At 38.3% G+C, this 12,171-nt stretch overlaps 1 protein-coding gene and 1 pseudogene across 2 annotated transcripts in view; one reads left to right on the forward strand and one right to left on the reverse strand.

Moving 5' to 3' along the window:
- Positions 1-12,171, reverse strand: part of PLCB4 (phospholipase C beta 4) — a 420,519-nt gene that overhangs the window by 198,824 nt on the left and 209,524 nt on the right. The gene's annotated exons all lie outside the window — the stretch shown is intronic.
- Positions 11,636-12,117, forward strand: LOC309832307 (large ribosomal subunit protein eL21-like; annotated as a pseudogene). The gene has a single exon. The product of its transcript is annotated as a large ribosomal subunit protein eL21-like (transcript).

Consider the following 12,171-nt stretch of genomic DNA (forward strand, 5'->3'; position numbering starts at 1 on the left):
CTTTTCTTAGCTGTTAGCTGGTAATGCTTTCTCCTACTGTAATTGATAAACACATTTCTACAATGAATCATCAAAATATGCTGAAATCTGTCTACAGGAAAGGATCTTTGGGAATAAAGCCAAAAATGATTCTACTTTTTCAAATAAAAATTTAGGTGGCCTTCACTGGCCTTTCAGTTCTAATCTGGCACCAATCAACAAATAATTCATTTAAAAAGTATTTCATCTTTTGGAAAACTCATTGAAGTGATAAGAATGGGCACCTAATACATTCTAGGCACTTGGTCTAACTAGCAGAATAGAAAAAATTCCAGTTCTTGAGATTTGTCTAATTATCGTGTTCCTATTCAGGAATCATAATCAGACTATATAACTTGATGAACTGTCGTGATGAACACCTAGTTTGAAGTCATCCAGGAAAGGGAAGACATTTGTCTTCTTCATTTCTTTGTCATGATTAAGAGGCAAATTAGACCTATTTAAAAATATATAAGGAGATTTTAAATAAAAGGACACTCTCAAAACTTTTATACTCTCAAAATGAAAGTCAGGAATGGTAAATACATACAATGGAATACGATTCAGCAATAATAAATGGATTATCTTTATCAGAAACAACAAAGAAGAAACTCAAATACACTGTCCTAATGTGGGATTCAACACAAATTGTATGGTTCCACTTCTATGCTATTCTGGAAAACGCAAAGCTATTAATGATGGAGGGCAGATCAGCGGTTGCTAGGGGTTAAGGATGTAGAAAGGGCTTAACTACAAACAGGCAGCAGAAGAGTATTTTTCCGGAGTGATGGAACTGCTCTGTATCCTAATTATCAGTCAGTGGTTACATGACTCAATGTATTTGGCAAAACTCATATAACTCAAACCAAAAATGTGAATTGTACTGTCTGTAAATTCAAATGTAAAGTTTAAAAAGAAGAAAACATACAGTTCATTGTTTACTGAGGCCTAATCTTAACACTATTTAAAATTGTAGTAGATAGGTGGTTTCTCTTGAACAAAAAATGGAATTTCATTAGAAAATCCCAGGAAAACCCATTTTTTTCCAGCTTTACTGAGGTATAATTGACAAATAAAAATTGTATATATTTAAGGTGTATAATAGGATGTTTTGATATATGTATACATTGTGAAATGATTACCACAATCAAGCTAACATCTATCACCTCACATAGTCACCATTTTTTTTTTGGTACTTTTGTGTGGTGAAAACACGTAAAATCTACTCTCAGTAAATCTCAAGTATACAATACAGTATCATGAATTATAGTTGCCATGCTGTACATTAGGTCTCCAGAACGTATTTATCCTATATAACTGGAACTTTGTACTCTCTAACATCTCTCCATTTCCCCCACCCCTCTGCCCCTAGCAAACACCATTCTACTGTTTTTACGAGTCTGACTTTTTCAGATTCCACATATAAGTGAGATCGTGCAGTATTTATCTTTCTGTGTCTGGCTTATTTCACTTAGCATAATGTCCTCTAGATTTATCCATGTTGTAAATGGCAGGATTTCCTTCTATTTTAAAGCTGAATAACATTCCAGTGTGTGTGTGTGTGTGTGTGTATCATGTTTCCTTTACCCACTTATCTGCTGACAGACACTTAGGTTGTTTCCGTATCTTGACTACTCTGAATAATGCTGCAATGAACACAGAAATGCAGATATCTCTTTGAGAAACTGGTTGCATTTTTAAAAGCTGTAGTATATACTGTAGATTGTCTGTGTACTCCATTCCACCCTTCTTCGGTTGGGGAGGCCAGAAAGCTAAACATTACATTTCTAAGACTTCTTTGCAGCTGGGTACTGGTTAGAATTGGAGCCAATTAGAAGCACTAATTAAATATCTGAAAGACAGTGGCCATTTTCCTGCTGCTCTTCTCCTAGCAAGCAAGGTCTGAAAGATACAGGTTTTAGAGGAAGTTTTGGCAGCAGTAGCAACAGTGGCATGCCTTTGAACTCAAAAGTCCAGGGATGGACACACATTCCTCATTCTTCAGTCTTTCATGCCATTTTGTAAGCACCCAGTCCCCTGTATTAAATCTCTTCTGCTTGAAACACCTAGCGTGGTTTCCATTTCCTGACTTCATCTCTGCTGACATAAAAGGCCAATTTATTTATAAAATAGTCCCATCTCATGGTCTTTAAAGATGGGATTATTTAAACATTCCAGAAATGTCCCATTAAATTCAGCAATCCATGGCCAAAGTAAAGCTACCACTGTTTTGCAAAGTTTTCAGTATCACTCAGCCCTCTTTAACTGTGTTGGAATGAGGATAGATGTTAAACAAATTATCTCTTATAGGTGACAGCTCCAGGCTGATATCTGATAGTATCAAACCTAGCAGAAGACAGACTCTACTTCCCAGGTATCTCAAATAAAGTTTCAGAATTGTGTTTAATCCCAACTGGTCAGATCCAGGTATTCTGTCCATTCCAACCCTAGCTATCAGTCCCATGACTGACAAATGAAGACAGAACATAAACCCTTTTACCTTCTGACAACTGTTAGCATGTCTCTCATAGGTTTCCTGTTGTTCACTACTTGCGGATTTTAAATGTATCTTTCATTTCATGTTAACAATGAACCACATTAGTCAAGCCTAAAATAAGTACTGCAGACTTGTTTAAAGACAAACTTCCCATGAGGCTTGGCAAACATAGCCTGAAGTATTAGGAATAAGTTTGGATGCTTAGGGACTGAGACACCTGCATTTTTACACTTCTAGGGAAGATACTTGAGGAAATACAATGTGCTTACCCACGCTGCTCAAATGCTAACACAAGCACAGCATTTTAGACAAGGTATGTGATGACAAGTTCAAAAAAATGCATCCGTGAGGATAAGGGTCATGGATGAATGGTTGAAAATATACATGTACAGAAGGTGCACCATACATTTTTATTAAAGGAATGAATAAGATGTGCATGTATTTTGGGCTCTATAGGAGTAAAAAAAGGTTGGCTTGAGCTAATTAGATGGTTTCTTTATCTCTAAAGCAGGAGTTGCTCATGGCAGTGGCTTCTGGTTGCCTTTGCCCCTTAACATCACTCCCCATTCCATTGACAAGAGTGTCCTAATAATGTTCATCTTGAAGTCCTCCCCTCTCCTGCTCTCCATTCCTGAGGTCCCAGCGATACTGACTCCAGAAGTGCAGCTTGTGACCTGGGCTCGGATCTCCCATGGTGAGGGATGGAATGCGCCTGGCTAAGGAATGGACAGAATATTGGATCTGACCAATCGGGATCAACAAGTTCACTTGTGATATATGTGATACATTTGATATCTGATATATCTGAGATACCTGGGAAGTAGAGTCTTTCTTCTGCTAGGTTTGATGCTAGAGCTATCAATGACTAACATGTAAAGTCAGAGAACTGTCCAAACATAGGAGAAGCATGTCAGAGGGACAAAGGAAGCCAAGTCCAGTACAATTAGACTAATGAGACCCTGGAACCAGCTGTGTCTGAAGCACCTTTCCAGCTACGTGAACCAAAAAGTTATCCTTTCCTTGCTTAAAACTCCAAAAGTCAACATATTAGTTAATTTTATTTGTTGGTTTGTTTTACTAATTTTTGTCATCCAAAGAGCCTTTACTAAAACATTAACCTTCAGCCCCAAATGTATATTTTCGTGCATACTTTCATGTTTCTAGAGCAGTTTCTTTAGCTTTCATGAGATTCTCAAATGAGTTAATTCCCCAAAAGATCAAGAATCGCTTTTCTAGAGAAAAACAATCCCACAAAACTTGACCAAAAATTGCCCTTTTATGGCACATTTTTATTTTTACCAAAAACAAACAAAAAACCCTGACCAATTTCTACTTCTAAATAGGAAAGTAGATAAGGAATAATCATAGAAAAGAAGAAAGGAAGTAGTTAACCATGGCAGGTCAGGGATTTAAGATCTTTGTTGTTCTACAAATTCTTATTTTTTAGCATCACCCTGAATCATATCAAACACACTGAATGGTACTCACAGCAGATGTAGTTGGTATATAAGTCCACGAGGATGATTTAAGTTACAAGTTGAGATAATGTCATGGTTGATAAAATAGTTGACAATGAAGTGTCTTATTTGGGAGACATTTAATGAAACAGTCATTTTGTTGTAGCTTTCATCTTATATTTTGAAGCCAATAAAATTTTTTCAGAACTCACCTATTTTTTGAGAAGGCTGAAAATATCCTGAAACCTAGGAGCTATACTAGCATACTTAAATGATAAAGTGATTAAAAATTATTTTTAAAAGTTGCCACCCAAGAAAATGCACACAGTACTGGGCTCCATTTCCATCTATTTTACACCCAATCTGCCCTGTTCTGATCGTGAAATCTCAAGTTGCCTCTGCCTATCCAAAGGTGATCACTGCACAGGGCTCGTTCTTCTTTATTGGTAATGTAGAAGGCTCTACTGATGGAATTAATGGATCCTTAATGAATTTTTCCATTTCAAAAGGAAATTCTGCAATTCAATGTTAATCTTCTAATTTATAATTTGTTACACTTTAATGTTAATCTTCAAACTTATAATTTTATTGAGACCGCTACAGACATAGCAATGAATCACAATATACAACAAAATAAAATAAAAAACAAAACAACTCAACAATACTCTGCCCATCCTCCACCTTAAAGAAGTGGGCCAGATATCAGAAAAATAAGTTTAAAAAATATTCTCGAGTAATATAGGGATCCAGCCTGAGATGGCAGCTTCAAAAGAGAAAAAAAAAAAAAAAGGAAGAAAAAATAAAAGTGTTAAGTAACTTTCTTCAAGGAAGAATGGGAAAAAAGGTTTAAATGCCTCAAAATACAAGGAAGACAACACCTACCAATTACTAAGTTGAAACAAGTGCAGAACAAACTTAAAAGAACATTTTTTTCCCTAGATTTGCCTACAGGTGTGTGGGAGGAACTGATTACTGATAGGTGTATAAATAATATTTTGAAGGTAAGGAAACCTGTCATTACAGTTTTAACATCTTTATCTAGAACAGTGTTTCCCAGAATTTAACTTGCAAATAAATTATCCGATTTTCTTGAGCAAAAAAAAAATGCAAATTCTGATTCAGTATGTCTGGGGTGGAGCCAGAGATTCTGCAATTCTCACAAATTCTCAGGTGATGATAATGTTGACAGTTAGGAGACCACACTTGGTGTATCAGGTCTCTAGACTTCAGTATTTTTTTTCTTTTTTTGTGGTATGTGGGCCTCTCACTGTTGTGGCCTCTCCTGTTGCGGAGCACAGACTCTGGACACGCAGGCTCAGCAGCCGTGGCTCATGGGCCCAGCCACTCCGTGGCACGTGGGATCCTCCCGGACCGGGACACGAACCCATGTCCCCTGCATTGGCAGGCTGACTCTCAACCACTGCGCCACCAGGGAAGCCCGAGTTCAGTATTTTTTAAGAGTTCCCCTTCAATTTGAATCAGCTTGCCAACAAAGATATTGTAACATTTATAAACAGTGTTAAAAGTTCATACTTATAGAGGTGATTTTCCTTCACTATAGATTAAAAGAACACTTCTCAACTTTATTTTTTCCAAGTACTATTTTTGGAGCAGTGGCCCTCACTCTCAAAGATTCAGCTTCAGCAAGTCTGGGGCAGGGCTCAAGACTTTGCATTTCTTGAGCCCAGGTGATAGAGAAGCTACTATGCTTGTTGCCCCACTGCTTTAGGGCAAACATCAAGAGTCCTGCTGGAAATTTCTGTAAGAATTCATGAGAATAGAAAGTCTTTACTATCAGCAACTCATCAAGTATTGGAGCTTCAGGTGACCTGAGATTAATCTTTCCCAAGGTCCTCATTTGAGAGGCAAAGAGCTTCAGTACCAGAGAAACTGGGTGTCTTACCTGGAGCCACAGAACTGGTTAGAGAAGCAAAATGAGGCCCAGAACTCCACTCTTTTATCGTTATGCAAGGAGTCTTGTCCCTATATCACAATACTGTTTTTTTATCTTTTTAAAATATTCCTGAATCACTTGCTGATGGATCCCTAACAACCCAACACTGAATACATTTCAGTTCTTCCAGTCACTCTCTTTTTAGAAATAATCTCCAATAAAGTGTTTCTAAGTGTGGCCCAAGGGTCTCCTCTATTGGATTCTCAACAGAGCTTGGCTTGCTTAAAGATACAGATTCTTAAAGTTGTCCCCAAACTATTGAGTTTGATTCTCTTGGGCTGGTAGCTGGGAGTCTGCATTTTGACAAGCGTACCTGCAAATGCCCCTCAGTGGGACTGTTTGTTGAACAGGTCCATAAGATGATGGTTCAACCTTGGATGGTTCTCCTTGGAGGAGAGGGTTTAAAAATCCCCATGCCCAGGCTGCATACAATTACATGGGAATCTCCAGAGGTGCGGCTCAGGCATCAGTAGTTGTCAAAGCTCTCCAGTGATTCCAATGTGCAGCCAAGGATGAGAAACAGTACTCAGAGATTTCCAGATACTTCTATATTTCTATCCAATATAAGGATGTTAAACCATCAGACAAAATGATACTTTCTTTTAATGAATATAGAAATTTGGTCACCTGGAATACCAAGGGTATTAGAGCAGTTGGCTTCAAAAATTCCAGTCTGATCCGGTAAGCCCAAATGCTTCTATTCCAACAAAATAAGTTGGAAAAAAAGTTCTGAAATGGTGTCAGCAGGGTCCTACGGAGGTGGGGCTTCCTGTTTGCCTGCAGAACTAGAAATTCTTGTTATTTCCATCTGGTCACTTCTGGCAGTTTACAAAGCAAGGATTTTTATAAGAAAGTATTTTTTTATGGATTTCTGGTTAAGTTACTAAATAATAAATGTTTCCCTGCAAATGAGCAGTTTGATTTAACAGCAATGGCAGGTTATCGTGACCCACATCAGTTCCCAGGATTATTTTAAGGAGTAAACAAGAGAAAAGTAGGAAAATAGAATTCTTGCAAAGTAGAGTGTCTGAAATTCATTTTTTTAGACTTCAAAGTCCAAAACGCTAATGGCATGGATTTCTGAGTTGCTGACAAAGATGTTCTACCTAGTAAGTTTCTTGAGGGTATCTATATTCTAAACAATCAACCTAGTAATTTCTCCATAATCAAAAGTTTTTGGTTTAGCTCAAAAAGAGCTCAAGCTTCATGAAAAGATGCCATTTTAGGGACTTTAAAAACTTGCAGAGCTGGACATAAAAACAGAGGTAGGTTAGTGACTTAATATATAAGTGACATTTATTAACTTCAAGATAATGACTACCTAATTAAAAGCAGGCTTGCCTTTATTCCCGTTTTACCCCTAGGTTCTTCATGACATTTTTTTTTCTTAGATTCCATATATATGTGTTAGCATACGGTATTTGTCTTTCTCTTTCTGACTTACTTCACTTTGTATGACAGACTCTAGGTCCATCCACCTCACTACAAATATCTCAATTTCATTTCTTTTTATGGCTGAGTAATATACCATTGTATATATGTGCCACATCTTCTTTATCCATTCATCCAATGATGGACACTTAGGTTGCTTCCATCTACTGGCTATTGTAAATAGAGCTGTAATGAACATTTTGGTACATGACTCTTTTAGAATTATGGTTTTCTCAGGGTATATGCCCAGTAGTGGGATTGCTGGGTCATATGGTAGTTCTATTTGTAGTTTTTTAAGGAACCTCCATACTGTTTTCCATAGTGGCTGTACCAATTCACAGACTTACTAGAGAATGGACTTGAGGACGCAGGGAGGGGGAAGGGTAAGCTGGGACAAAGTGAGAGAGTGGCATGGACATATATACACTACCAAATGTAAAATAGATAGCTAGTGGGAAGCAGCCACATAGCACAGGGAGATCAGCTCAGTGTTTTGTGACCACCTAGAAGGGTGGGATAGGGAGGGTGGGAGGGAGGGAGACGCAAGAGGGAAGAGATATGGGGATATATGTATATGTATAGCTGATTCACTTTGTTATAAAGCAGAAACTAACACACCATTGTAAAGCAATTATACTCCAATAAAGATGTTAAAAACAAAAAGCAAGCTTGCCGATACTTCCATTTTGACGATGATATTAACACCTTTATTGCTTTTCTCTTTCCTTTTTTCACCCCACAGATCACCTCTCAGTGCCAAAACAGGACAACATACACTATGGTTCCCACATCAGACACCGGCATCTCTCTCCATCCTCATCCTGAACGCTGAATTTCCAGCAGAAATGCACTCAAAAGGAAGCATGGGTGAGGGCAGGGGAAGGCTCTCAGCTGAAGTTCAGACAAAACAATTTGGCCGCCATCCCTCTCTGGAAGAAGCCCTTTTAACAGCCCTAATCTGTGGTTCCTAATTTGCTCCTCTGTCTAATCAGCATTTCTCAAATAGTATGTCCTACAATTGTTGGGAGACCTTGTGAACTGTCAGATTCTGATTCAGTAGGTCTGGGGTAGGGCCTAAGAGTCTGCATTTCTAAGTTCCCATGCGATGCTAATGCTGCAGGTTCATGGACCACATTTTCAAGTGCAAGGAGCTAGATATTATTTTTGGTGGAAAAGAAAACACAGTGATGGTGAAAGGCTATGTCCCTTGCCCCACATCTACTAAGGGGTCAGTGGTAGTGGTCAATTTTGGAGAGCCCATGGAGCCCACAACTTCTTTGAGAATTATTATCTGACCCATTTCCATGGCATATCAATGGCACCTATATTTGTGCTAGGACCTTACCACTGGCCAGAGCTGACTGGACCAAGGATGGACATACATGTGCTCAAGCTGAGCCAATCAGCTTCTTCCTCTCTTGAGAATTTGGGGTCAGACTTCCGAGGGCCAGTCATGAGTTACTTGAACCAGGGGATGTAAACATCTGGAACCGTCATTGTACCTCATGTGGAAAGAGAAACGGGGACAGAGAAAAATAGCACTGGAGAAGCAGAGATGAGAGAGCACCTGAAAATCAATTGCCGCCTGGATACTTGAAAGCTTTTTAGTTCCTATTTTCAGATTCTTCCTTTCTTACCATGGGATCCCTGGAAACAGCCCTGCATCCTTTTGATAAATTCCCCTTTTTCTTGCTTAAACTAGCTTGAGAGGGAGCCTACAAATCCTAATGCAAAGGGAAGGTAGTTTTACTTTTCATCAACGAATACACTCTCTGTCCCAGAGGTCAGGATCTTAGAGGAATAAAGAGTTCACGTCCATATCCAGTAGTGGTGGGCAACTTCCTGGGGCTACCTGTGAACAATCCTATGACCTTCTGTGAATCATTTAAAAGGAGCCTTTAATTCCTCTTGAAATGTCAGACAATGTCAACTCTTCAAACTCTTTTAATAATTAAGGCTCTGTTTACTTCAATCTATGTCCTTCCTTCCCATTTCCTTCAACCTTATTATCCTTACATGCCAAGTAAAAAGAAACCCGGCCTACTCCTCCATCACTGCCCCCTAAGCAGGTGACTCGCATTCCACCCACAGGAGAGAGGTGGCTGGCCCACAGAAGGCATCTGGGAGGTGGGAGCTTTGATTTTTATAAGTTCCTCTCTCCACTCTCTCACTCATTTGACTACCTGTTTGATCCTCCCATCTTGCCTTATCACACTCTTCCTTATTATAATCCTTGTAAATGTCTCTGATCTTCCACCTAAAATAAAAATCCAGTGGTTCTCCTCAGGTGGTACCAGCTCCTGGATTCCTACCTATCCTAAAGACAATTCCTTCCCCCACCTATCCAACCCCGTTCATCCACTTGACCTCAGAAGATATAATTCCACACACATCCCTTTCCATAACCACTAACACATCCCATCTTTCATGATACGTATTAGACTTGGTACCGGTGGAATTCACCTTGACAAGGCTAGCTTATGCCTAATGAGTCATCCGTTAGGGGTAAACAGCCTGGCAAAGATAAGCCTTTAACCTTCTGCCTCCTTGAGACAAGAACAGAATCTAGATTCATTTTTGTCCTGAGATGCATGGTTACAGCTCTACGCCACTTTGCATTAATCAAGTTTCCGCCTTTTCATCTATTGGTGGATACAGAAGTGTACAACCATCTGTTTTCATTCAAGATGTGTCTCTGGACATGTCTTCCACATCCATAAAGACTTCCATTCACCTAATACAGCTAAGAAAATTGCTATTGATTATGACAAGGTAAACATTTCATTATCTTTTCACTTATGGTATCAATTGTATACTAAAACTCCCCTAGAAGAACAAATATGTTCAATCCCAACCCCAATAAAAATGCAATATATTCATTTCCAATTTAAACTCATAATATATTTTTCATTGATTTCTCTAAAATGATCTATTTCGAAGTTATTAAAACTATGCCTATGAAGAATATTCAATGCCATGAAAAAGCACTCCAAATATAATGGTTTTGGGGAAAAAAACAGAAGACATACACATGATATGTCCAAAGTTTAAAAATATAGTTTATGTTTACGTCTGGAAATACTAGAAATAAATATAACAAAATATTATTAATGGTTATGTCTGGATGATAGGATTGAAGTAAATAGTTCATTTCTTCTTTGTAATTTTATGAAGTAAAAAAGATCTTTTCAGGGAATTCCCTGGCAGTGCAGTGGTTAGGACTCAGTGCTTTCACTGCGGTGGCCTAGGTTCAATCCCTGCTTGGGGAACCAAGATCACACAAGCTGCATGGCGCTCTGCCCCCCACCCCGCAAAAAAGGTTCTTTTCAGTGCTCATGAACACGTATAATTAGAGAAAAAGTAAACATTACCTATATATCATGGCCTACATTCATCAAATTAAAATGATTCATGCATCTCCTTTGTTTTGACTGTCCTGTGGGAAGTACAGTTCATTACATTAATGTGATTTGCTGACAGGCTTCTTAAATTTTGTGTTGGAAAGGAAGCACTGGAGGAAGACTGCTGTATTCTTTCCAAGTGCCTTAGACTGAAAGGATGAGATAAGGAATCAGCTTTAGGGTTGGTTTGAAAGTGATAACACCTGCCTCTTGGACTAATACACTTGGGGTGGGGGAGAAGAAAAATGATGGCTTTAATACTTTTTGTGTAACTTAACATTTTTTAAAAAAAATTCAAAACATGTTGCTTCCTATCTTCTAAGGCAATGTGTTCTCTTCTAAAAAAGCCCTAACTGTTCAAACATATTTAAATATTTATTTTATTTCTTCAAGTATTTTCATGTGGAAAAATACAGAAAATTATCACCACTAAGTAAATAAAATTATAATTGCATGATCATCTGCCTCTGAAAATGTATAAAACAAGAAAATACACTTCCAATCAGACTTATGAGAGAGAAGCAATGTTACCAGGTACTGACTATGCATACGTTCGTGTGTATACATACATATATCATGTCTATGTGTATGGCAGCATATACATGTATATGTATGTGTACATGCATAGTTATAAAGTATATATACAAACATCCATGTTTTTAAGAAAAATTAAAATGACATCAAGTTTTAGATACTTCTTTGCAGTTTGCATTTTTTGGAACACATAAAACATATTTCTCAAAGGGAACAACTAATTCCAATAGCATAGCCATTTTAAAATTTAATACTGCCAAATTACCCAAACAAACAAACAAAAAAACTATACAATATATCCTGCCTTTTGGCCGGAACCGCCATCTTCCAGTAATTCACCAAAATGACCAACACAAAGAGAAAGAAGAGGGGCACCCACTACATGTCCTCTAGGCCTTTTAGAGAACATGGAGTTGTTCCTTTGGCCACATACATGCGAATCTATAAGAAAGGTGATATTGTAGATATCAAGGGAATGGGCACTGTTCAAAAAGGAATGCCCCACAAATGTTACCACGGCAAAACTGGGAGAGTCTACGTGTTACCCCGCATGCTGTTGGCATCATTGTAAACAAACAAGTTAAGGGCAAGATTCTTGCCAAGAGAATTAACGTGTGTATCAAGCATATTAAGCACTCTAAGAGCTGATATAGATTCCTGAAACGGGAGAAGGAAAATGATCAGAAAAAGAAGGAAGCCAAAGAGAAAGGTACTTGGGTTCAACTGAAGCGCCAGCCTGCCCCACCCAGAGAAGCACACTTCGTGAGAACCGGTGGAAAGGAGCCTAAACTGTTGGAGCCCAATCCCTATGAATTCATGGTATGATGGATGTAAAGAAGATAAAAGACCTGGACTGTAAAAAAAAAAAAAAGATATCCT

Source organism: Grampus griseus (genome assembly GCF_964374135.1).
Source record: "Grampus griseus genome assembly, chromosome: 14".
NCBI classification, from domain to species: domain Eukaryota; kingdom Metazoa; phylum Chordata; class Mammalia; order Artiodactyla; family Delphinidae; genus Grampus; species Grampus griseus.